The 22,544-nt window shown below is 46.2% G+C and overlaps 1 pseudogene across 1 annotated transcript in view; it reads right to left on the reverse strand.

Annotated features, from left to right (window-relative positions):
* Positions 1-22,312, reverse strand: part of LOC139918692 (alsin-like) — a 38,805-nt pseudogene extending 16,493 nt beyond the window's left edge. The window contains exons 1-21 of the transcript XR_013505143.1: positions 22,133-22,312; positions 20,603-20,754; positions 19,964-20,189; positions 17,889-18,097; positions 17,639-17,671; positions 16,479-16,679; positions 14,308-14,432; positions 13,608-13,825; positions 12,929-13,022; positions 12,593-12,792; positions 11,218-11,389; positions 10,801-10,897; positions 10,632-10,709; positions 9,613-9,828; positions 8,180-8,351; positions 7,339-7,534; positions 6,834-6,899; positions 6,098-6,257; positions 4,991-5,122; positions 3,992-4,120; positions 3,032-3,055 (exon numbers count right to left, since the gene is read on the reverse strand). The product of XR_013505143.1 is annotated as an alsin-like (transcript). The remainder of the gene's footprint in view (positions 1-3,031; positions 3,056-3,991; positions 4,121-4,990; positions 5,123-6,097; positions 6,258-6,833; positions 6,900-7,338; positions 7,535-8,179; positions 8,352-9,612; positions 9,829-10,631; positions 10,710-10,800; positions 10,898-11,217; positions 11,390-12,592; positions 12,793-12,928; positions 13,023-13,607; positions 13,826-14,307; positions 14,433-16,478; positions 16,680-17,638; positions 17,672-17,888; positions 18,098-19,963; positions 20,190-20,602; positions 20,755-22,132) is intronic.
* Positions 22,313-22,544: the final 232 nt, after the last annotated feature.

Raw genomic sequence — 22,544 nt, forward strand, 5'->3', positions numbered from 1 at the left:
GACAGAGAGAGAGAGAGACACAGAGAGAGAGAGACAGAGAGAGAGACACAGAGAGAGAGACAGAGAGAGAGAGACAGAGAGAGAGAGAGAGAGAGAGAGAGAGAGAGAGAGAGACAGAGAGGGAGACAGAAAGAGAGACAGAGAGAGAGAGACACAGAGAGAGACACAGAGAGAGACACAGAGAGAGAGAGAGAGAGAGAGAGAGAGAGACAGAGAGGGAGACAGAGAAGAGAGACAGAGAGAGAGAGAGAGAGAGAGAGAGAGAGAGACAGAGAGGGAGAGACAGAGAGAGAGACAGAGAGAGAGAGAGAGAGAGAGAGAGAGAGAGAGAGAGAGAGAGAGACAGAGAGGGAGACAGAGAGAGAGACAGAGAGAGGAAAGAGAGAGAGAGACACAGAGAGAGAGAGACAGAGAGGGAGAGAGAGAGAGAGAGAGAGAGAGAGAGAAGAGAGAGAGAGAGAGAGAGAGACAGAGAGGAGACAGAGAGAGAGAGAGACACGAGAGAGAGAGACACAGAGAGAGACACGAGAGAGAGAGACAGAGAGGAGAGACAGAGAGAGGACACAGAGAGAGAGAGAGACGAGAGAGACAGAGAGAGAGAGAGAGAAGAGAGAGACAAGAGAGAGACAGAGAGAGAGAGAGACACGAGAGAGAGACAGAGAGAGAGAGAGAGACAAGAGAGAGAGAGAGACACAGAGAGAGAGAGACAGAGAGAGAGAGAGACAGAGAGAGAGAGACACAGAGAGAGAGAGACAGAGAGAGAGACGACAGAGACAGAGAGAGAGAGACACAGAGAGAGACAGAGAGAGAGAGAGAGAGAGAGAGAGAGAGACAGAGAGGGAGACAGAGAGAGAGACAGAGAGAGAGAGAGAGAGAGAGAGAGAGAGAGAGAGAGAGACAGAGAGGGAGACAGAGAGAGAGACAGAGAGAGAAAGGAGAGAGAGAGACACAGAGAGGGAGAGAGAGGAGAGACAGAGACTCACACCAAACTGACAGAGACATTAAACTGCAGCATTAGTTCTGGTTCCTCATCACAGCGGACTGAACCCACACACCAGGTAGAGAGGGACAGAGAGAGAGAATCAGTGTGTCAGCTACTGAAACTAAAAGCCAGCTACTTTCACCACTACTTAGCTGTTACTGTTACACACACACACACACACACACACACACACACACACACACACACACACACACAGTCCCAAATCCACACCGCAGCCTGGTTCGGGCGAGGCTAAAGCCTGGTTCGGACGGGAATAGATTTCAGGACAAAGTGCACAGTGCAAGTATCTGCTATCACAAGACATCTGGAATGGTAAAAGATTGGAACTCTGTGTAATCAGTCTTCAAAATGACAGAGATGGGAGTGTCTGCTGTCACCACACCACACATGTACCGTGTGTCACATGTACCGTGTGTCGCATGGTACATGTGTCACATGCAAGCGGCCAAAACCACAGGTGAATTTTGAAGCCAATAAGGAAGTGGCAACAAGCTGCAAGTCCTCTAATGTCCGCTAGAGTCCGGCTCCAAAAAGACTCCAAACTGCCCAACTCTATGCAAGTCAAAGGACCACAACCCAACTTCTCACTCAAAATATAAAGTCAATAAATTTTTCCGACAAGAGGTTTTGGTCTCAGTCGCTAATTTCACTCTCTCTGGCTGCTCCGGCTCCAAAAAATTTCAACATGGTGGCGATCGTAAACCTGATCTTTAGGCTTTAGAACGGCCTTCAGAAACCTGAGGGTGAAGAACTCACTGCTCCACCTGTCTTACAGTCTGTGCTCACATGTAACTTGTGCAATAGATGTTGACGTGTCTGAGAAATATCAGTCCAGCCCGGCTGCAAGAGCAGAGAGAAGACAACCGGACCGGAGTCAAGACTTGCAGACTCAGCGTCCCGGTGGGGGATTCCTCTGGGACTCCGTTTCTAACATATAAGGTTTTCTTGGAAGTTTTTCTTTTGTGTGTCCTCCTCATGTTTGTCCTGTATCTTTCTGTTCTATGTTTGATCGTTGATCAGTCACATCTAGTTAGACTCATTCATTCCGTCTCCAAAGGAAATGACACAATATTCACCAACATTCTCAGAGACGTCGGTCCAGACATGACGTGTCTCTCTCTGTGAGTGTTTTCTTCTTCTTCTCACTTTTATTCTATGTAAATCACGTGAAAGCATGAAGCAGCCACTGTCCAAGACACATTTCCTTTGGGCTGATAAAAGATTTGATCTAATCTGACAGGGGGAGACGGGGTGATGTCATCATTAATGAAGCATGTCTGTCATTTTTTGTCCCATCTGAATCTGTCATGTCAGTAATCTGCACACGCTGCACACGCCTGTTTCCCCTCCTGTGACACCCAGTGAATCACCTGAGCTAAAACTGAACTGACACACTGAGGCTGTCGTCTGTGTTTTTTTTGGACTCTGGTCATTCTTCTACGACTAATATCTAATATTCAAGCATAATATTACAATGCTGTCCCGCTAAAATATTGTGATATTACGATATTATCACCGTTCGGCGGGGGGGGGTGGAGATCAGTCGGGTTTTTGTCCTTGTCCAAAACAACTGGTATTTTATTTCTTCTAAATTGCATGTTTTATGTACATTATATACACAATATACATATATAATGCCACTGTGATTATAGGTTTACACGTTTATAAGTGTGCACAATTGTGATCTAAGAAACACATAAATATCACAGTATTCGATATTATCAAATATCGGCCCAAGCCTAGTTACACGTGACACATGATACTTTTTTGGTGTGATGACAAGGTGCAAATGGAGTCAACCATCCCATCTCTGTAATGTTGGAGACTTGACAGATTTCTTATCCATTATCCAGATGCTCTGTGTTAACAGTTACTTTACACTCGGTCCTGAAGCTGATCCGAACAGAGCTTCAGTCTGCACAGAGAGTGATAACAGTATTAAGCAGCGAGCCGAGGCCGAGCCACTACAGCACACAGCGGGTTAGCTTGGTTAAACTGGTCGGTTTCTCTGGTTTCAGACATACTTACAAGGCTCTTAGAGGGAATGGCACCCTGGTGAATGAGAGACACAGCATACAAATAAGAACTTCACTTCCAAAACATGATGCACGTCCAGAACAGACCGACACATGGGAAGTCTTTGTAAATACAGCCAAAACCTCTCCTGGTCCAGACCAGACTGGGGACTCGGGGGGCTTGTTGTGATTGGAGCATTTCAGTTTGAACCAGTGTAACACAGAAATCTGGTCAGAAGAATTTCGGTGTTCCACTTGTTCAGACTGAAATGTTTAATAAACATAAAGAAAGAGATTCACTTCAAAACAGTTCAGCAGCAGAACTAGTTTTTTATATATAGTCAGAATCTGCTTTGTCGGCGTTCCTTTATGTGCTAGAAGTGATTTTCAGACTGTTCCTCCAGACGATGGCAGTGAATGGAGAGAGAAAAAAAACACAATTCTCCAGTCTGCTCTACCGGAGCAACAGATCACAGAATCACTGATTTGGGGGTTTTATCACCAAGACTCTACCAGAGGCACACAGAGATTTAAAGGAGATTTACAAAGACTTCTCCTGCACTGGCCCATTCTGACTCAGCCGTTTCCTTCATCAATTTCCTTTCTTTTCCACTCTAAGATCCCAAAGCATCGCTCCTTCCTTTCTGTTTTTTTCTATGATATGTGTCCATTTTGGAAAACAAAACAATTACCTGAGGTTCATCATTCAATATATCTCCAGTATAGAGAATCCAGTCTGCAGTGTGTTAGCACGTTGTCCACCAAGGACTTACTGAATGTTACCTAATATCCTTTGAAAAGTACCGGCATTTATTTTAATTTGTAATATCAATTGTTTTGTTAGAGTAAGGGTTCATTTATTTCAGATTGTGGTGATTTTGTGATGAAAGACTTCAAATATTCTGTTGTCAAAGATCACAAAGTCTTTTCTATGTGTGTGTGTACCTGTGTGTGTGTGTGTGTGTGTGTGTACCTGTGTGTGCACCAGTGCATCGTTGAACAGTATGAACCAGTGGTTGGAGAACCTGCCGGCGTTCTGCAGAGTCAGAGATCTGTTGCTGCTCTCACACACCACACGACGCTCCGGGAGACGCAGGACGTCCTGACACACGCACACACACACACACACACGCACACACACACACACAGAGAGTTAGAATACACAGGTTTTCAATGTTGGTGCACCCCCGGGTCCTTTGCCTTCGCTGCCCCTCCCTCCCTTCACACATCAGAAACTCACTCCCCACATTCAAAAATAAACTCAAAACCTCCTTTTCAAAACTGCTTACACTGAACAAAGCATCATCTTTTACAGATTTTACAGTTTTAATATGCATACTCATGTCATTATTTTATTATCTTCATTCATCATCATTATTATTACTATTTTTTGTACCAATTGTTTTATATATTTTATAAACAGGAACAGACTTGTCAACTGGAAATATCGAGGATCCATCGGAAGGGAAACTCCGAGATTCATCATGAGATCAACATGTCCTTTCCAAAACTTCCAAAAAAGTTTTGAGAAACAAAAAATTAGACATCCTGTGCCGATAACCTCCCCTCCATCTCTTATGAAATCTTATTTTCTTATGAAAGACAATTCTCCTAATGTAATGTCAGTTGAGAAATGAACACAAAATAATTGTATTTATGGGGTCGGGGGGGGGAGAGTCAAGTCGAGTCACATGACTTGGACTCAAGTCACAGTTTTGAGACTTGACTTGATGCATGAAGAGAAGACTTGAGACTTGACTTGACTTGGGTTCTGGTGACTTGGGACTTGACTCTGACTTGTACTTTGATGACTTGAAAAGGTTTCTAAAGTCTTGACTTGAGATCTTGTGTTTGTGTAAATGACTTAGATTGAAAGTGATGAGATTTGTTGTAATTTGGTAACGGTGTGCAGCATATTTTCTTTGTTTCTGGCACCAGATCTCTTATGTGTTTTAAGTGACTTCACACTCACAGCGGTTCTTCCAGAGTAAGTCCTCCAGAAGAGGAAGGTGGTTTCTGCCTCCTTCTTCCTCCTCCACAGAGAGAAAGACAGAGACTCATACTGACTGCAGCCATGATGGAGAGACATGTACTCTGCTGTGGACTGAGAGAGAGAGAGAGAGAGAGAGAGAGAGAGAGAGAGAGAGAGAGAGTGAGAGAGAGAGAGAGAGAGAGAGAGTGAGAGAGAGAGAGAAAGAGAGCATGAGTACAGGAAATATTAAAGATGATATGTGTATCATTGTTAAATATCAATATTCACTGTCAAATTAATAGTGATACCTTGGTGTAATGACTGTAAACCAATCAGAGCATGGTGGAGACGATTGGTCTCAATTACAATCGATTAATTTTCTGTCACACTCACTCTGTAAGAATATGCAGTATATGAGTGTTTCTGTGTCCTGAGACAAAATGGTGAAACTTGCTCTTTATAAGCATCCAGGAAGCGGTCGGCGTGCGTCAGCAGCGGAAGGGAAGTGACATCACGCCATTACGCCATTATTTGAATGGCTATAATTGAATTATTATTGAATGTTTCTCTCTTTCATCTATTGCTGATAACACTGATATTTATGAATTCTTGTTTAATGTCATCTGTTAATGCATATAATGTTACATCAATATACTCTATTACTTAGGCAACAGATTTCTAAATAAACTTGTGAAAGAAGTGTGAAGAGAGAAAATAAACTGTACTGACACTCTATGTGAATGCAAATGAACAATCACAGGTTGTATAACATACTGCCAAAGTTATTCAAACATGAGAAAGTAGGAAGAGAAGGCGAAAGGGAGAGAAAAAGAAGGAAGAGCAAAAGAGAGAAACAGGAAATGAAAAACAAACAAACAGAAGGACAAAGGGGGAAAAAGCAAAAGAAACAGTAAAAAATAAAAACACAAAAAGTAACAATAGAGCAAAAGAAAAAGAAAATTGCAACAAAGGAAAGCAAAAAAATAAATTAGAAAAAGATACTGCAAAAATGGAACAATTGCTCAAAAAAGAAACCGCAAAAAAAGAAAAAAACAAAACATGTGAATAAAAACAGAAAGGTAAAAGGAGACAGAAGCGGCTCCTCACCACATCGTAGCAGGTCGCCAGTTTGAGCAGAACTCTGCTGTACTGGTGGAGCTGCTGCAGCGGCTGGTAGAACAGCCAGACCAGATCCACATCACCGCTGAGCGACTGGTCCTCAACACACAGCTGAGAAAACCAGTCCTGATGAACCCCCAAACACTGACTGAGAGGGGGGGGGGGGGAGAGAGAGAGAGAGAGAGAGAGAGAGAGAGAGAGAGAGAAAAGGACTTTAATAACCCTCAACATTTCCCTCTAACTGTCTGTCCTGTTCCTCTCTCTCTGTAACTCTAGTTCATAAATCTTCTCCTCTGTCTGTTCTAATCAGCCGGTGTCTGGCAGCTCTTTCCTGGGAAAAATCCTCTGCCACACAGGAAGTGATGCGTTTTACGTTTCCGGTTTGTTTGGAATCAACAGAAGAAGAAGAACTGGGTAGTTAGCATGAGCAGCGACAGCCACCATGACTGAACAGACAGAGAGAAGAGAAACTCAAACTGCAGCAACAGAGAATCCAAGCCCCGCCCACACTGTTTGATTGACAGGTGATCTGTGGGAAGTGCAGAGCAGAAACACCACAGTGAGGCTGAGGGACAAAGATGGAGACTGAATTTAAAAACAAATACAGACAATCTACAAGATTTTTTCGACTTTGACTTTTAATTTAGACTTTTACTTTGAAGTAACTAAACCAGGCGAGGCGGGTGGGGCAGCAGGTGAATAAAAAAAAAATAGAGGATCTTACAGTGAGAGTTTATGGAGGGACTGGAATCCACCCATCACCTGGAAGTTTCCTACTGATGAACAATACCTACAGAGAGAGAGAGAGAGAGAGAGAGAGAGAGAGAGAGAGAGAAAGAATGAGAGAGAGAGACAGAGAGAGACAGAGAGAGAGAGAAAGAGTGAGAGAGAGAAAGAGTGAGAGACAGAGAGAGACAGAGAGAGAGAGAAAGAGAGAGAGAGAAAGAGAGAGAGACAGAGAGAGAGAGAGAGAGAGAGTGAGAGAAAGAGAGAGAGAAAGAGAGCATGAGTACAGGAAATATTAAAGATGATATGTGTATCATTGTTAAATATCAATATTCACTGTCAAATTAATAGTGATACCTTGGTGTAATGACTGTAAACCAATCAGAGCATGGTGGAGACGATTGGTCTCAATTATAATCGATTAATTTTCTGTCACACTCGCTCTGTCAGAATATGCAGTATATGAGTGTTTCTGTGTCCTGAGACAAAATGGTGAAACTTGCTCTTTATAAGCGTCCAGGAAGTGGTCGGCGTGCGTCAGCAGCGGAAGGGAAGTGACATCACGGCACCGCACGTCCCGCAGGAAGTCGCTGAGAGAAGCGGAGTGCCGGCCGGTCAGGACGGCCAGGCGGACGAAACTCTCAGACAGAGAGAAGAAGAGCCGGCTGCAGGGCTGAGGGAGCGACGGGCACGCACTCTCTGTGGGGGGGGGGACACACGCTGTGAACTCTGGGAAGTGTAGTGCAGAAAAACTACAGCAGCGAACACTTAGCAACAAAGATGGAGTAGGCTTGGGCGATATCCAAAATTTAATATCGTGATGCTGTCCTGCCAAAATATCGCGATATACGATGTTATCGGGTGGGTGGTGGGGGGTTTGGTATTTTATTTTATTTCTTCTAATAAATCAAATTTCTAGGTTATTAACAATAATAATAATAATGTTAATAATGATCTTACTATTCAAACAATTCAAACAAAAACTATGGCCATTTGGTGTAATTTGCTCATCTGCTATTTCCAGGAAAACAGGCTGATTGTGGAAAAGGGAACCCACTTCAACATGACCAGTTTTTCACTAACTATGATTGTTTTTTTGTACTATCCTATCACTAATAGATTAGTGATTTCTGATTTCTAAGTTTAAAAGTTGGCACATTTGAGCTCTAAACAACATATAGCGTCGGGGGTGGGGTGGGGAGGGGGGCAGGGGGCGGTATTCAATACCACGAAAAATATCCTGATATTGCAATATTCAGTATTATCGAATATCGGCCCGAGCCTAAGACGGAGCGTTAATAAAACCAGAACGGGGTCTCGCAGGTCCCCGGCTCGGCCTCTCACCTCTGCTCAGTATCGGGCGGAGGAAGACTTTCCTCACGCTGCTCATCCAGCAGTAGAAGTGTCTCTCTCTGGAAGCCAAGTCGTGGATCGCTGAGATGAAACCCATGACGTTCTGGTCAGCCAGCGCCGCGCAGCTCTGACCGCCGCTACACACACTGCTAATGTAACCCATCTACACACACACACACACACACACACACACACACACACACACACACACACACACACACACACACACACAGAGGGAACAAATGTCATGAATACATATACTGCTGGGAAATGCTGTGAAAGTTGTCTTTAGAAAATTGACAGATTGACTTTTGCTGCATATGTGTAATTTCTGGTCCAATGCTGGCCTCTATCGTTCAGCGTTGTCATAGCAACAACACTCTGCCCTCCGTAGAGCGAGACCACCATCAACATGGTGGGCAGGTGGGACTGTTTCACAATCAACAACAACGAACATTCAATCATGTTTTGCGCTGTTTGTTTGTTCCATGGACGCTTGTTGTGATTAGGATCCTGAGATTTCAACAATTCCTGATTTTTGGAACATATCAAAAGGTAAGGAGTCGCTATTTTGTGAACCCTGAACTACCCTGAACTACTCTGGACTACCCTGGACTACCCTGGACTACCCTGGACTGCCCTGGACTGCCCTGGACTGCCCTGGACTACCCTGGACTACCCTGGACTACCCTGGACTACTCTGGACTACTCTGGACTACTCTGGACTACTCTGGACTACTCTGGACTACTCTGAAATACCCTGGACTACCCTGATCTACCCTGAACTACTCTGAAATACCCTGGACTACCCTGGACTACCCTGGACTACTCTGGACTGCTCTGAAATACCCTGGACTACCCTGATCTACTCTGAAATACCCTGGACTACCCTGGACTACTCTGAAATACCCTGGACTACCCTGGACTACCCTGAAAAACCCTGGACTATCCTGATCTACCCTGAACTACCCTGGACTACTCTGAAAAACCCTGATCTACCCTGAAAAACCCTGGACTACCCTGGACTACTCTGGACTACCCTGATCTACCCTGGACTACTCTGGACTACTCTGGACTACCCTGAACTACCCTGGACTACCCTGGACTACGCTGGACTACGCTGGACTACGCTGGACTACTCTGGACTACTCTGGACTACTCTGATCTACCCTGGACTACCCTGGACTACTCTGGACTACTCTGGACTACCCTGGACTACCCTGGACTACCCTGGACTACTCTGGACTAATCTGGACTAATCTGGACTACTCTGGACTAATCTGGACTAATCTGGACTAATCTGGACTACCCTGGACTACCCTGGACTACTCTGGACTCTGCCCAATCTCAAATCGTTGAGAGATGTGTAATTTAGTTCTTGTCATTTCTGTGCCTGGACTCAGTCACAGTTCTGTCAGACTGACCTCCATGCAGAAGGGCAGCAGGACGGGTCGGACCGTGTACGACTCCGCCCTGCAGGGTGACCTTTGACCCTGGGATGACTTCTGACCCTGGGCTGACCCCGCCTCCTGCAGCCGGCCGCAGTAGAAGATGATTGGCTGTACGCAGTCTCCGTCGGCCAATAGGAGGGAGTGGCTCTGGCCGGCCGAGACGTCCCACACCCTCAGACCCTCGGACAACTACGGAGGCCCGGCAGGGACAAGACACAGCGTGATGTTAGTTATTTACTGGACTTCTGCAGATCTGTTGGTGTGAATATGATGCACATTTTGAATATCATATGCTGTATATTCACACATTTCTTTCCTACATATTCTCATATTCTTCCTTATTTGTTGATTTTTTTATATATATTTTTCACTTTTTTTAATAATGTATTTGTGGTGGGAGTTTTCTGTAATAAAGAGACTTGGAGATGAGAAGTTGTCCTGCTGATATCTTTATTGTCTGCAGGCAAGGCGCAATGCTCACCCAGCGAGTGTGTGAGACAAAGAGCGAAGCAATGAGCTTTGTCCACCCTTCTTATAATCATGTAGTAGAAACAGCTGAGTCATGAGAAGTCTGGCACATTCTTATACTTGAAACATTCTACGATTAGGGTACATCTGTGCAAAACAAAGATAAACGGGCTAGAGTTCCCAGGGTCATCTTCACACAGTAGCCATTGTCTCAAGCCAGTGGAAATGTACTGAGAGCAGACAACATAGAAATAAGACAGTGCTTCATGCATAGAGAAACAGAATGGTATAATATAATTTCCACTACAGTATTTTTTGGTATATTTTCATATTGGACATTTTTTCTTTGAGTATATTCTACATTCTATATGAATGAATGAAGGAATGGATGAGTATTTGAACAAATGAATGCATGAATGAATTAATCAACATTTCAATGAATAAATGAATGAATTAATTGATGAACGTTTAAATGAATGAATGAATGAATGAATATGAGTGAATGAATGTGTATGCTGCAGTACCTTGGCCTGTTGAGGAACAGTAACAGGACTGTTGACGTGACCAAGCTGTCCGCACATGTTGCTGCCCCACGAAAACACCTGCAACACACAGGGGCAGTCAGAACGTGTGTGTGTGCGTGTGTGTGTGCGTGTGTGTGTGTGAGAGAGAGTGTGTGTGTGTGTGTGTTACCTGGCACTGAGCAGTAAGGGCCAATGAATGGTGGGAACCTGCGGTGACTTTGATCACTTCCTCTCCTGTCAAACTCTTAATACACAGAGGCTGGAGTCTAGAAACACACACACACACACACACACACACACACAGACACACACACACACAGACAGTTGAGTCTACAGGTTTTTTAGAACTTTCTTTTCTGTGAAAGTGAAATTTTATACCGCAGAAAACAAATATTCAATATTACCGAATATCAGCCCAAGCCTACTTCACCCAGTTGGAATGGAACCCCCAACCCAGGCAGTGTTAGTGCCTTGCTCTGCACATTCAGCTACAGAACCCACTGGCGAACCAAAGATTAATTTCAAATTCTATCATTTTCTATTCTATTCTATTGTGTGTATGTTATTCTGCTGTGTGTGTGCGGACCTGGCCAGCTGGTCTCCGTGGCCCAGCTGCCCCTCGGCCCCTCGGCCCCAGCTCCACACCTCTGTGCCCAGGCTCGGCAGCCCGTCCGCAGCCTCGTCTGCGGCTGCAGCCGGGGTCCGAGGCCTGGGGGACGACCTGCAGCCCGGGGGCCGCCGCCCCCGCCCCGGGGAGCCTGCAGGGGAGAGACAGACGATGTTTTATTTTCTTTATTTTATTGTTTAAAGATTTTTGGGGGTATTTTAACCTTTATTTGCGGTAGAGAGAGACAGGAAAGATTGGGAGAGATTTGTGACTCAAAACAAACATAAATCTGCATCATTTTGGAAGGAGGGTGTATATATATCATACACAGCTGACCACCTGCATTGTCACCAAATCATTTCATTTAGAATTTAGAAATAAAGAGTGAAATATTATGTTTTCTACTGTAAGATATTATGACAGTACGGCAAGAAAAATCATAAATATCTCACAAAGCTTGTGAAGAATACAATTTAAACGTAGAAGTTGGATTTTTCCAACATATCCGGCTTGTGTAGGAGGAGAAAAGTTCTGTCCATGTTGGTGTAACTCCTACTAGTCAATAAAGGACACAGATTACTTAATGTCCCTTTAATATCAAATTATTATATAATACTTTGGTGACAAATCAAAACTAAAAACAGACATCCATATCTGTGATGAGTGTGGTCTACTTTAGTTTCATTGTGAAAACTGTCAGTTCTGCAGCTCAGAAGCTGCCAGCAAAACTGTAAAAGAAGAAGTTAGTTTTGCTGTTTGCTGATCACCAGTTTCACTCTGAGGGTTAACTCACGTGCCGCCTGTCTCTCTGTGTGGCTTTAATATCTGTTTTTATCTATCTATAACCTTTATACTTTCTTTCCAGGATATATAATTGGTAAAGGGCTTGGAAAAGGGTCCAAACATCATATTGCAATATTTCTCTCATTTATTATGTTGAAACGATATCTGAAAGCATTTGGTTCCAACACAAATTACGTAATGATTGATATTTTTTCTGTGCAGTTTCACAGAAAAAATATCTGTGTGGGGGGGGGGGGGGTGGCAGTATGATTTTTAAAAAAATATATTTTGTACATTGTGATAAATGCATTTTTTTCTGTGAAATAGTGACTGCAGCCTCTAGGCTTCTTCGAATAATTAAAGCTACCATATCTAACGTTCTTCGTTTATATGCAAAAAGTTGCATATGCAGCTTGAAAGTTGCCTGAAAATGGAAAATAAAAGTCACAAGTTGACCCCTTGGTGTGCTTACATCTACAGCAGGCCGGGCGCAAGTTGGCATCGCTTCATTTTTGGGTATTTGTGAGCTGAACAGAAGCAGTTTTTCTTAAACTGTGCGTGCGTCTCGTACCGTGGCAGGGCGTCCCAGGCAGCGAGCGTCTCCTGCTCCCTCCTGCTGCCTCCTTCTGGTTTATATCTGTCAGACTGGAGCTCTTCTTCCCCTGCAGCGCCTCCTGCACACACACCCGCACCTCCTCCACACACACCCGCACCTCCTCCACACACACCGGGGAGGAGGAGGAGGAGGAGCGTCTGGCCACACCGCCGCTACTGCAGGAGGGAGGGAGATGAGGGAGAAAAAACAAAAAATCACATGACACGAAAAGACACGATTAGATTAAATAACAGAATCTAAATGACAACAGAAACACTGAGGTGGAAAATGGCAAAATAAACTGGGTCTTACTGGTTGGTTTGTCTCTTAACTGGCAAGTCGTCTTCATAACTGGAACCAAACGGATCCATGGAAGGTTCTGGTACTGAGGAAAGACAGCTGTCGTCTGCAGAGAAAGATGGAGAGAGAAGGAAAGAGAAGAAAAGAGTTAGGGATGGACAGGGGACGAAAATAATACGAGAAGATGAGGAATAGATGGGTGAAAAAGGAGGAGAAGTAGGAGGAGATGAGATAAGAAGAAGAAGAAGCAGAGAGGAGGAAGAAGGAGAGAGGAGGAAGAGATGATAAAGAAGGAGATGACAAGACAAGGTAGAAATAGAGGTAGAAAAAGGTGTAGAAGAAGAAGCAGAGGAAGAAGATTTTTTACTGAAATGTTTAAGGACGATCAATGACACTTTACACAGAATATATTAACTGATAAAGTTGCACTGGGCAACGAACCAAGTGAGGAACCAAGTAAGGAACAAACTAAAGAACGAATGAAGGAACTAAATGATGGAGCAAACAAAGGAACAAATGGAGAAATGAAGGAAGAAACGAAGGAGCAAACAAAGAAACAAACGAAGGAACAAACGAAGGAACAGACAAAGAAATAACTTAAGAAATAAATGAAGAAATAAACAAAGAGACAAATGAAGAAACAAACGAAGAAACATACGAAGGAGCGAACAAAGTCAGACGGGTCACTGACCTGACGTGTGACTGGCTAGTGAGTTGGTATCTCCCGCCCCCGCGGTGTGATTGACATCCTGCTCCTCCAATGAGTGGCCAGAGAGTCTCTGGAGGAAGTCCTGCAGCTCCAGCTCATCAGGGAAGGTTGAATTCTTATTGGCTCTCCAGCCAGCCAGGGGGCGGGACTTAGGACTGCCGTCTGTCTGGTCAGCCTGTCCGTCAGGCTCAAGCTGGGCCCTAATTGGTGGAGGGGAGAGAGACAGAGAGAGACAGAGAGAGAGAGAGAGAGAGAGAGAGAGAGAGAGAGGATGAGAAAAACATGAAAATAATAACCAGTGAAAATATGAACAGATTATTAGTATTGCACAATCTATTGTCACATTTACCTCAATAACAATAAATGAAACAATGTTATCATTTACTATTTTTTACTTTTTTACTTTACTTTTTACTTAATATTCCATTCTCCATTAGTGTCATGGTGACTGCAGTGGGCAAACTTAACAAATTCTACTTCTGTTAGGCAAAACTGCTTTGCTCGCTCCGTCTAGATGTAACTAAAATATTCACCAGTATAAATATTTACTACACTAGAAAAATAGGAAAATAATTCTGCACACTGCAAATAAAAGGCTAGGACAAAAAAAAAAAAAAGTGCCCAACTTAAGGGTGCAAGTGAAAAAAGAAATATAAGTGTATAGTGAGGTGTAAAGCTGTACTGTGAGGTGATGGATTTCCCCTCCTCAGAACACACAGCTGGACCGGCTGCAGGGCCGGGGCTGCTGCTGGCCGACCGCCCCCCAGCCAGGAGCCTCCGTCTGGGGCTGCTCCTCCTGGGACAGACCTGCAGACAGGCAGGGGGTCAGACAGGCAGAGGGTGAGACAGGCAGAGGGTCAGACAGAGCAGAGGGTGAGACAGGCAGAGGGTGAGACAGAGCAGGTCAGACAGGCAGAGGGTGAGACAGGCAGAGGGTGAGACAGAGCAGGTCAGACAGAGCAGAGGGTGAGACAGAGCAGAGGGTCAGACAGAGCAGAGGGTGAGACAGAGCAGAGGGTCAGACAGACAGAGGGTGAGACAGAGCAGAGGGTGAGACAGAGCAGGTCAGACAGGCAGAGGGTGAGACAGGCAGAGGGTCAGACAGGCAGAGGGTGAGACAGAGCAGAGGGTGAGACAGGAAGAGGGTCAGACAGGCAGAGGGTGAGACAGGAAGAGGGTCAGACAGGCAGAGGGTGAGACAGAGCAGAGGGTCAGACAGGCAGAGGGTGAGACAGAGCAGAGGGTCAGACAGAGCAGATGGTGAGACAGAGCAGAGGGTGAGACAGAGCAGGTCAGACAGGCAGAGGGTGAGACAGGCAGAGGGTCAGACAGAGCAGAGGGTGAGACAGAGCAGGTCAGACAGGCAGAGGGTGAGACAGGCAGAGGGTCAGACAGGCAGAGGGTGAGACAGAGCAGAGGGTGAGACAGGAAGAGGGTCAGACAGGCAGAGGGTGAGACAGGAAGAGGGTCAGACAGGCAGAGGGTGAGACAGAGCAGAGGGTGAGACAGGAAGAGGGTCAGACAGGCAGAGGGTCAGACAGAGCAGAGGGTCAGACAGGCAGAGGGTGAGACAGGCAGAGGGTGAGACAGAGCAGAGGGTGAGACAGGAAGAGGGTCAGACAGGCAGAGGGTGAGACAGGAAGAGGGTCAGACAGGCAGAGGGTGAGACAGAGCAGAGGGTGAGACAGGAAGAGGGTCAGACAGGCAGAGGGTCAGACAGAGCAGAGGGTCAGACAGGCAGAGGGTCAGACAGAGCAGAGGGTCAGACAGGCAGAGGGTCAGACAGAGCAGAGGGTGAGACAGGCAGAGGGTCAGACAGGCAGAGGGTGAGACAGGCAGAGGGTCAGACAGGCAGAGGGTGAGACAGGCAGAGGGTCAGACAGGCAGAGGGTGAGACAGGCAGAGGGTCAGACAGAGCAGAGGGTGAGACAGAGCAGAGGGTGAGACAGAGCAGAGGGTCAGACAGGCAGAGGGTCAGACAGAGCAGAGGGTGAGACAGGCAGAGGGTCAGACAGGCAGAGGGTCAGACAGGCAGAGGGTGAGACAGGCAGAGGGTGAGACAGGCAGAGGGTCAGACAGAGCAGAGGGTCAGACAGGCAGAGGGTCAGACAGGCAGAGGGTCAGACAGAGCAGAGGGTGAGACAGGCAGAGGGTCAGACAGGCAGAGGGTGAGACAGGCAGAGGGTCAGACAGGCAGAGGGTGAGACAGGCAGAGGGTCAGACAGAGCAGAGGGTGAGACAGGCAGAGGGTCAGACAGGCAGAGGGTGAGACAGGCAGAGGGTCAGACAGGCAGAGGGTGAGACAGAGCAGAGGGTGAGACAGGCAGAGGGTCAGACAGGCAGAGGGTGAGACAGAGCAGAGGGTCAGACAGAGCAGAGGGTGAGACAGGCAGAGGGTCAGACAGGCAGAGGGTGAGACAGAGCAGAGGGTCAGACAGAGCAGAGGGTGAGACAGAGCAGAGGGTCAGACAGGCAGAGGGTCAGACAGAGCAGAGGGTCAGACAGGCAGAGGGTCAGACAGGCAGAGGGTCAGACAGGCAGAGGGTCAGACAGAGCAGAGGGTGAGACAGAGCAGAGGGTCAGACAGAGCAGAGGGTGAGACAGAGCAGAGGGTCAGACAGGCAGAGGGTGAGACAGGCAGAGGGTCAGACAGGCAGAGGGTGAGACAGGCAGAGGGTCAGACAGGCAGAGGGTGAGACAGGCAGAGGGTCAGACAGAGCAGAGGGTGAGACAGGCAGAGGGTCAGACAGAGCAGAGGGTCAGACAGAGCAGAGGGTCAGACAGGCAGAGGGTGAGACAGGCAGACTGCTGAGTCCACCCACTGGGAATAAAAACTACAAACTGGGTCCAGACCTTCCCTGGTGTGACCTCGGCTAGCTCCACCCCCAGAGGACAGTAGTGGCCGTCGTCAACGGCAACAGGCTCCTCCCTCTCCGTCGCCGAGTAGTGGGGCGACTGGCACCGCCCGCTCTGCTCAGGGGGATTCTGGGTATTGTAGTTGTGAGGAGGTAAGCTGCGGACCAGGGCCAGGCTGTGGTAGCTGCCACAAGCCACCTGCAGGGAACACAGCAGAATATTATATACATTACATTTAAATTAAATATGTGACCCGTTCTATCATTTTCAGTCGGAAGTCGCAACGGCGCATTTGTGGATAAACGTGATTTTATGAGAAAAGATCGATTTTTGGCTGTTTTGGGGTTTCATCAGATTTTAATAAAATAAAGCCTTGGCTTTCATTCTGTGTAAAGATTATTGTGAAATTCAAACGCTAAATATAGTTTTGAAGCTCATAAAGGTAGGGTGACAAGCTAGCTTAGTTTGTCAACAAAGCTCGCATTCCTCATGTTGCCAGGTTCGCGGTTTTCAATGTACTTGGAAATGTTATAAATGCTGTAGGACTTAAAACGCTGTTTATAAAGTTTGTCAGGGTTGTATTGTGGAGTTTTGTTATTGGTTTGTTATTTTGGACTAGTTTCACTGATCATTGGGCTGTTTATGGGTCGGGTTTAATTGGCACTGGGAGGGTTTTGTCGCTAAGAACCTGGCAACACTTCTCCCCGTCCCTCTCTCCCTTACTATGTGTCCCTTAAAATTATGAATGAACATCTGCATAGTAACAGGTGTGTGTGTGTGTGTGTGTGTGTGTGTGTGTGTGTGTGTGTGTGCGTGTCTGTGTATGTATGGGCACTCAAGACTGCAAATGTAATGTTAGTATGTTATGTTATGTTTGAATGATTTCTTTATTTGAATAAATGTCTCAGAATTTTCTTCAAACTTTGAGGCCCTTTTTCTCAAAAACATAGTTTGGAAACAGTCAAGACATCAAGGGGTGCATCTCACTCAATCTTTGGAGTACAAAGATAATTTTGATATTGCCAGAAAGCTTAAAATCTCCTCTTTCCAACAGTGTATTAAACTCAAAATGGTTTGACGGGTCAATGTGACTGAAAATGATAGAGCAGGTCACATATATATAAGCGCCTTTAATGTGGCAATAAAGAAAATCCTACCTGGATCACATGTCTGCCTGCCAAGTGCTCCACCTGAGAGAGGGATCGAAAATAATACAAATCTGCTGGTTAATGGGATGGAAATGTAATATTTTGCTCTATCAATAAGCAAAATAAACACATTCACACATAAACACACCATCAATCACACACACATTCAGTCTTATTTTCCAGTTTCTGATGCATTCGATGGGCAGGTTGGGACTCAAATTCATTCTGATCTTTTGATTTGGTTCTGACACCATCTCACCTTCTGCGGCCTCCACACAGGGAAGGAGCTGGTGACCAGGCCGAGCTGGCAGCCGCTGCCCCAGGCCCACAGCTCGTCCTGGGCCGACAGAGCCAGGCTGTGCTCCCTGCCGCAGGCCAGATCCACCAGCCGCACCGCCGCCGGGGGGACCGCCTCGCCGTCCACCACAGCCACCGCACACGGCTCCGCCACGAACACCGGACCGCCGTCTGGACCGGACGACATCGAGACGAGGGGGGTTACCGTGCTGCTGAGGGAGGGCCGGACCCGTATCTGGGCCGTTTAACTAAAAATCAGATCCGGTCCAGTCTGATATGATCGAGTTTAATGGATTAGGTATTTATTGTATATGTATGTATGTTTCCAGTGTCAATAAGTGTTTACTGGACTTATATAAACGATGGCAGTGATGATTTTAACACTTTCAGAGTTAAATTAACACCGACAATGCAGATTCCACACAAATATGCAGGAATATGCATTATTGTTGTGGCTGTTGTTATCATCATCTTCATCATCTCCATCATCCGGGTTTCAGTGGAGAGTTTTAGTGTCCCATGATGTTGTAAATGTTGTAAATTTACAGCCTGACAATAAGAAAACTCAGAATTCTTGTAATTTTTGGGGATTTTTGCGACACAAATGATAATCTGTCAGCAGCCTGAAACCAAATAGAAACTGGAATCAGAATCAGCAACTTCTGGCCCGTGTGGTTAAGGTGACGGAGTAGAGATCCATTGTGTTTCCCCTCACAGGTTCAAATCCTGCTGACAACGAGGGAACATTTTTGTTGCAGCCGTGTGGGGCGGGGCCATGATAAATCAGTGAATACCACGGAGAGGTAAACATGTCTAACAGAGGGCCGAGGGTCTGCAGGTTTCCATTCCAACCAGACACTACACCGGCCCATTCCACTCTGATCCAAGGCGGATATCTCTGCTTAAATAACACTGCCAGACGTTCATTTCCAAAACAATTCCAGCACGATTGATTTTGGCACATTCCCTTTCTGTGTCACATCACTGCGGATGGCAGGGATCAAACCCGGGACCTTCTCAGGGTTCCCACACCTTCTTAAACATCAAATTCAAGGACTTTTCAAGGACTTTCCAGGCCCAATTCCCTCAAATTCAAGGACCCAACACGGCATAGTTTGAGACACAAATCAAGGTTAATTACTGTTACAACACTGAGAATTTTTATAATGAGAACTAGCAGCTTTACAGAAGAACAATTAAAAAGAGAGAGAGGCTTGAATGTGTGAACACTTAACAACTTCTCTAAATTCAAGCACTTTCAATGACCCATGTCTATTTATGTCTATTTTTAAAAACTTGCAGTAGAGATCCACTGTGTTTCCCCTCACAGGTTCAAATCCTGCTGACAACTAGGAAGCATTGGTGCATGCCACCTGTGAACCAACCCCAGCCCCTGTTCATAATTAAAGGATAAGTTGTGTGATTTCTGACCTATATATATATATATAATTAGTCTCTTACACACTGTGGTACTTGGACCCACAGACAACATGGTGTGGAAACGGTCGGTGCCGCTGCTTTCCGGGCCGAGGAGAGAAATACGTCGGTCACTCTCTGTATCGTTTTCACAAACGGCTTTTTTGGAGATATTGTTTCAACCGACAGCTGAGCCAATATTATCTGTGGGTCCAAGTACTGCAGGGATGAAGAGAGGAATTAAATATAGAACTGACTGACCGACTGTCTAATTATCTGACTGACTAATTAAACAACTGACTGAACTGCTTACTAATTAACTAACTCACTGGCTTGCTAATTAACTGACTGACTGAATAATTGGATAATTCACCCAATGACTGAATGTATGAAAAAAGAAGGAAAAAACAAAGGAAGGAAAGAAAGAAAGAAGCAAGGAAAGAACAAGTGAACAAACCAAAAAATAAATGAACAAAAATAGCAAGGAGAGAAGGAAAGATAGAAGGGACGAAGGAGGGAGGGATAGAAGGTAGGAAGGCAAAAAAGGGGGCAAGGAGGGATGGAAGGAAGTAAGGGAGGAAGGAGGGAGGGAAGTAAGTGAGGACGTGTTGACCCACCTGCTGTCCCCTGCGCCCCCCCCCCTCTCTGTGACTCCACACTGTCCCGCAGCGTTCCCCCCCCCACATGAACAGTCCTCCCTGCTCGCTCAGCGCTCCGCAGTGGGAGCCGCCGGCCGCCACTTTCACCACCGTCCGTCCCGCCAGAGAAACCTCCAGCAGGGGGGCCGCCGGCGGGACGCTCAGGCCCCGCCTCCACGGCAACTCCCCGAACGAGTACACCAGACCTCCTGCAACCAAGTCCAAGTCATTAATGTCGAGTCTCAAGTCTAAATGTAGAACAGCAAGTCAAGTCAGAACAAATCAAGAGTCCAGTATCAATTTAATATCTTAAAGAAAACTAAATATCTAGGACTTTTCAATGCAATATGGTTTTAATAGGATAAAAACTTGGTAAGAGCATCATGAGTTTGATTTCTATAATCAGTTTCAACTTCAATAAATTCAATCATTCCATACAAATTCAGATAACAGAATTTAAATTCAGTCGTCCGCTGGAACAAATCTCATCACTTTCAAACACACACCCCCCTCTCACCCTCTCTCTCCCCCTCCCCCTCTCCCCCTCTCCCTCTCCCTCTCTCCCCCTCTCTCTCTCCCCCTCTCTCTCCCTCTCTCTCTCTCTCCCTCTCCCCCCCCTCACCCTGTGTGAGCAGCAGTCCATGTTGCTCTCCCAGTGCGGTCTGGATCACCGGTCTGGGCAGCAGCAGGGTGTCGGGGCGCAGCAGCTCAGAGCCTCCTGCCTGCCAGAGGTGGAGCAGGCCGCGCTCTGCAGGGGGGGGCTCCTCCACAGGGCTGCACACACACACACACACACACACACACACAGTAGTTAGGACTTTTTCATACCTATGAGTCATCTGTGTCCTGGGTCAGATTCAAACCCAGGACTCTGTGTTCACATGGTGCGCGGCTCAGACCGCTGAGCCACCAGCCACCAGTCTGCATTTATTATTAAAAAGGTGTATGTTATGATATGATATGGAGAGTTAGCTAACAAGGAGAATTTTTCATTTTATTGTGACTTTAAAGCTGCAATAAGTGTAATTTTCTGACCACTAGAGGGCACAGGAACCAAAACACACGTGTAAATAAACTCACAGCAAAGCCACTGAACTACAGAAGCCTAGTAAGGACAAACATTGCAAAGCAGCGTGCATAAAGGCTAATAGCTAAGCTAACCGTACCTACAGAGAAGAGTCACAAGTTTACTGGTTTAACAAGTTCACCAGTTTAACAAGTTCACTAGTTTAACAAGTTTACTCGCTCGCTTCATCGATTCCTCCAGCAGGAGAATGTTTTCAGGGATGGGAGGAGGAGAGCGGCGAGGGAGGAGAAGAGCAGCGAGGGAGGAGAAGAGCAGCGAGGGAGGAGAAGAGCAGCGAGGGAGGAGAAGAGCAGCGAGGGAGGAGAAGAGCAGCGAGGGAGGAGAAGAGCAGCGAGGGAGGAGAAGAGCAGTGAGGGAGGAGAAGAGCACCGAGGGAGGAGGAGAGCGGCGAGGAGGAGGAGAGCGGCGAGGGAGGAGGAGAGCGGCGAGGGAGGAGGAGAGCGGCGAGGAGGAGGAGAGCGGCGAGGAGAAGAGCAGCGAGGGAGGAGAAGAGCAGCGAGGGAGGAGGAGAGCAGCGAGGGAGGAGGAGAGCGGCGAGGGAGGAGGAGAGCAGCGAGGGAGGAGGAGAGCGGCGAGGAGGAGGAGAGCGGCGAGGGAGGAGGAGAGCAGCGAGGGAGGAGGAGAGCGGCGAGGAGGAGGAGAGCGGCGAGGAGAAGAGCAGCGAGGGAGGAGAAGAGCAGCGAGGGAGGAGAAGAGCAGCGAGGGAGGAGGAGAGCTGGTTTTAACAAATGAAAATCTGCTGAACGGAGGGGGAGGAGCTTCGTTCAGGAGCCGAATCTGACAACCAGCTTCAGAAAAGAGAAAACAACAACACAGCTGGATATTGATTTATATCATTATGTCTCAAGGAAATTTCCACATAGAACACGTTATCTTCAGGATTGGTTAGAAGGTCTGATGTCGCTTATTGCAGGTTTAAACCTAAACAAGCCTCTTTTCCTCTTCTTTCTGTCCCGTAAAGCAACAAGTGGTTTTCTCTGTGAAAGATTAAACCAAATTACGTCTCTAAGTCTGAGTGTGTGTGTGTGTGTGTGTAGGTGTGTGTGTGTGTGTGTGTGTGTGTACCTCTCTCTGTTCTCCATCACTTCAGCTTCTCCATTCCACAGGACACTGAAGGCATCATCATCATCATTATTACTATTTTAATTATTATTCCAAAGCCGCCGCCGTCGTCGTCTGTTCACTCACAGGAACAAATCAGTTTGTAAAAACCGAGTGAGTCTTCTTCCTTGTTTCATCGCCTCTTTGGTTCCTCTGGTTTCACGTCCTTGTTCTGTAAAACGCCTCGTCGCCAACCTGCTGGTTAAAAACTCTTTCAATTAGATTTTTAAATAAATATCAAGCCTGGGAAATATATTAAACCTTTAAAGCTCCATGTGATTCAGTTCTCAACTCTCCTCTGGCTCAGGATCAGAATAATGTTCTTCATGATGTTTTGCAGATAAATGTAGTTTAATTAAAAGCTGAACTACATTAA

This window comes from Centroberyx gerrardi, chromosome 10 (genome assembly GCF_048128805.1).
Source record: "Centroberyx gerrardi isolate f3 chromosome 10, fCenGer3.hap1.cur.20231027, whole genome shotgun sequence".
Lineage (NCBI taxonomy): Eukaryota > Metazoa > Chordata > Actinopteri > Beryciformes > Berycidae > Centroberyx > Centroberyx gerrardi.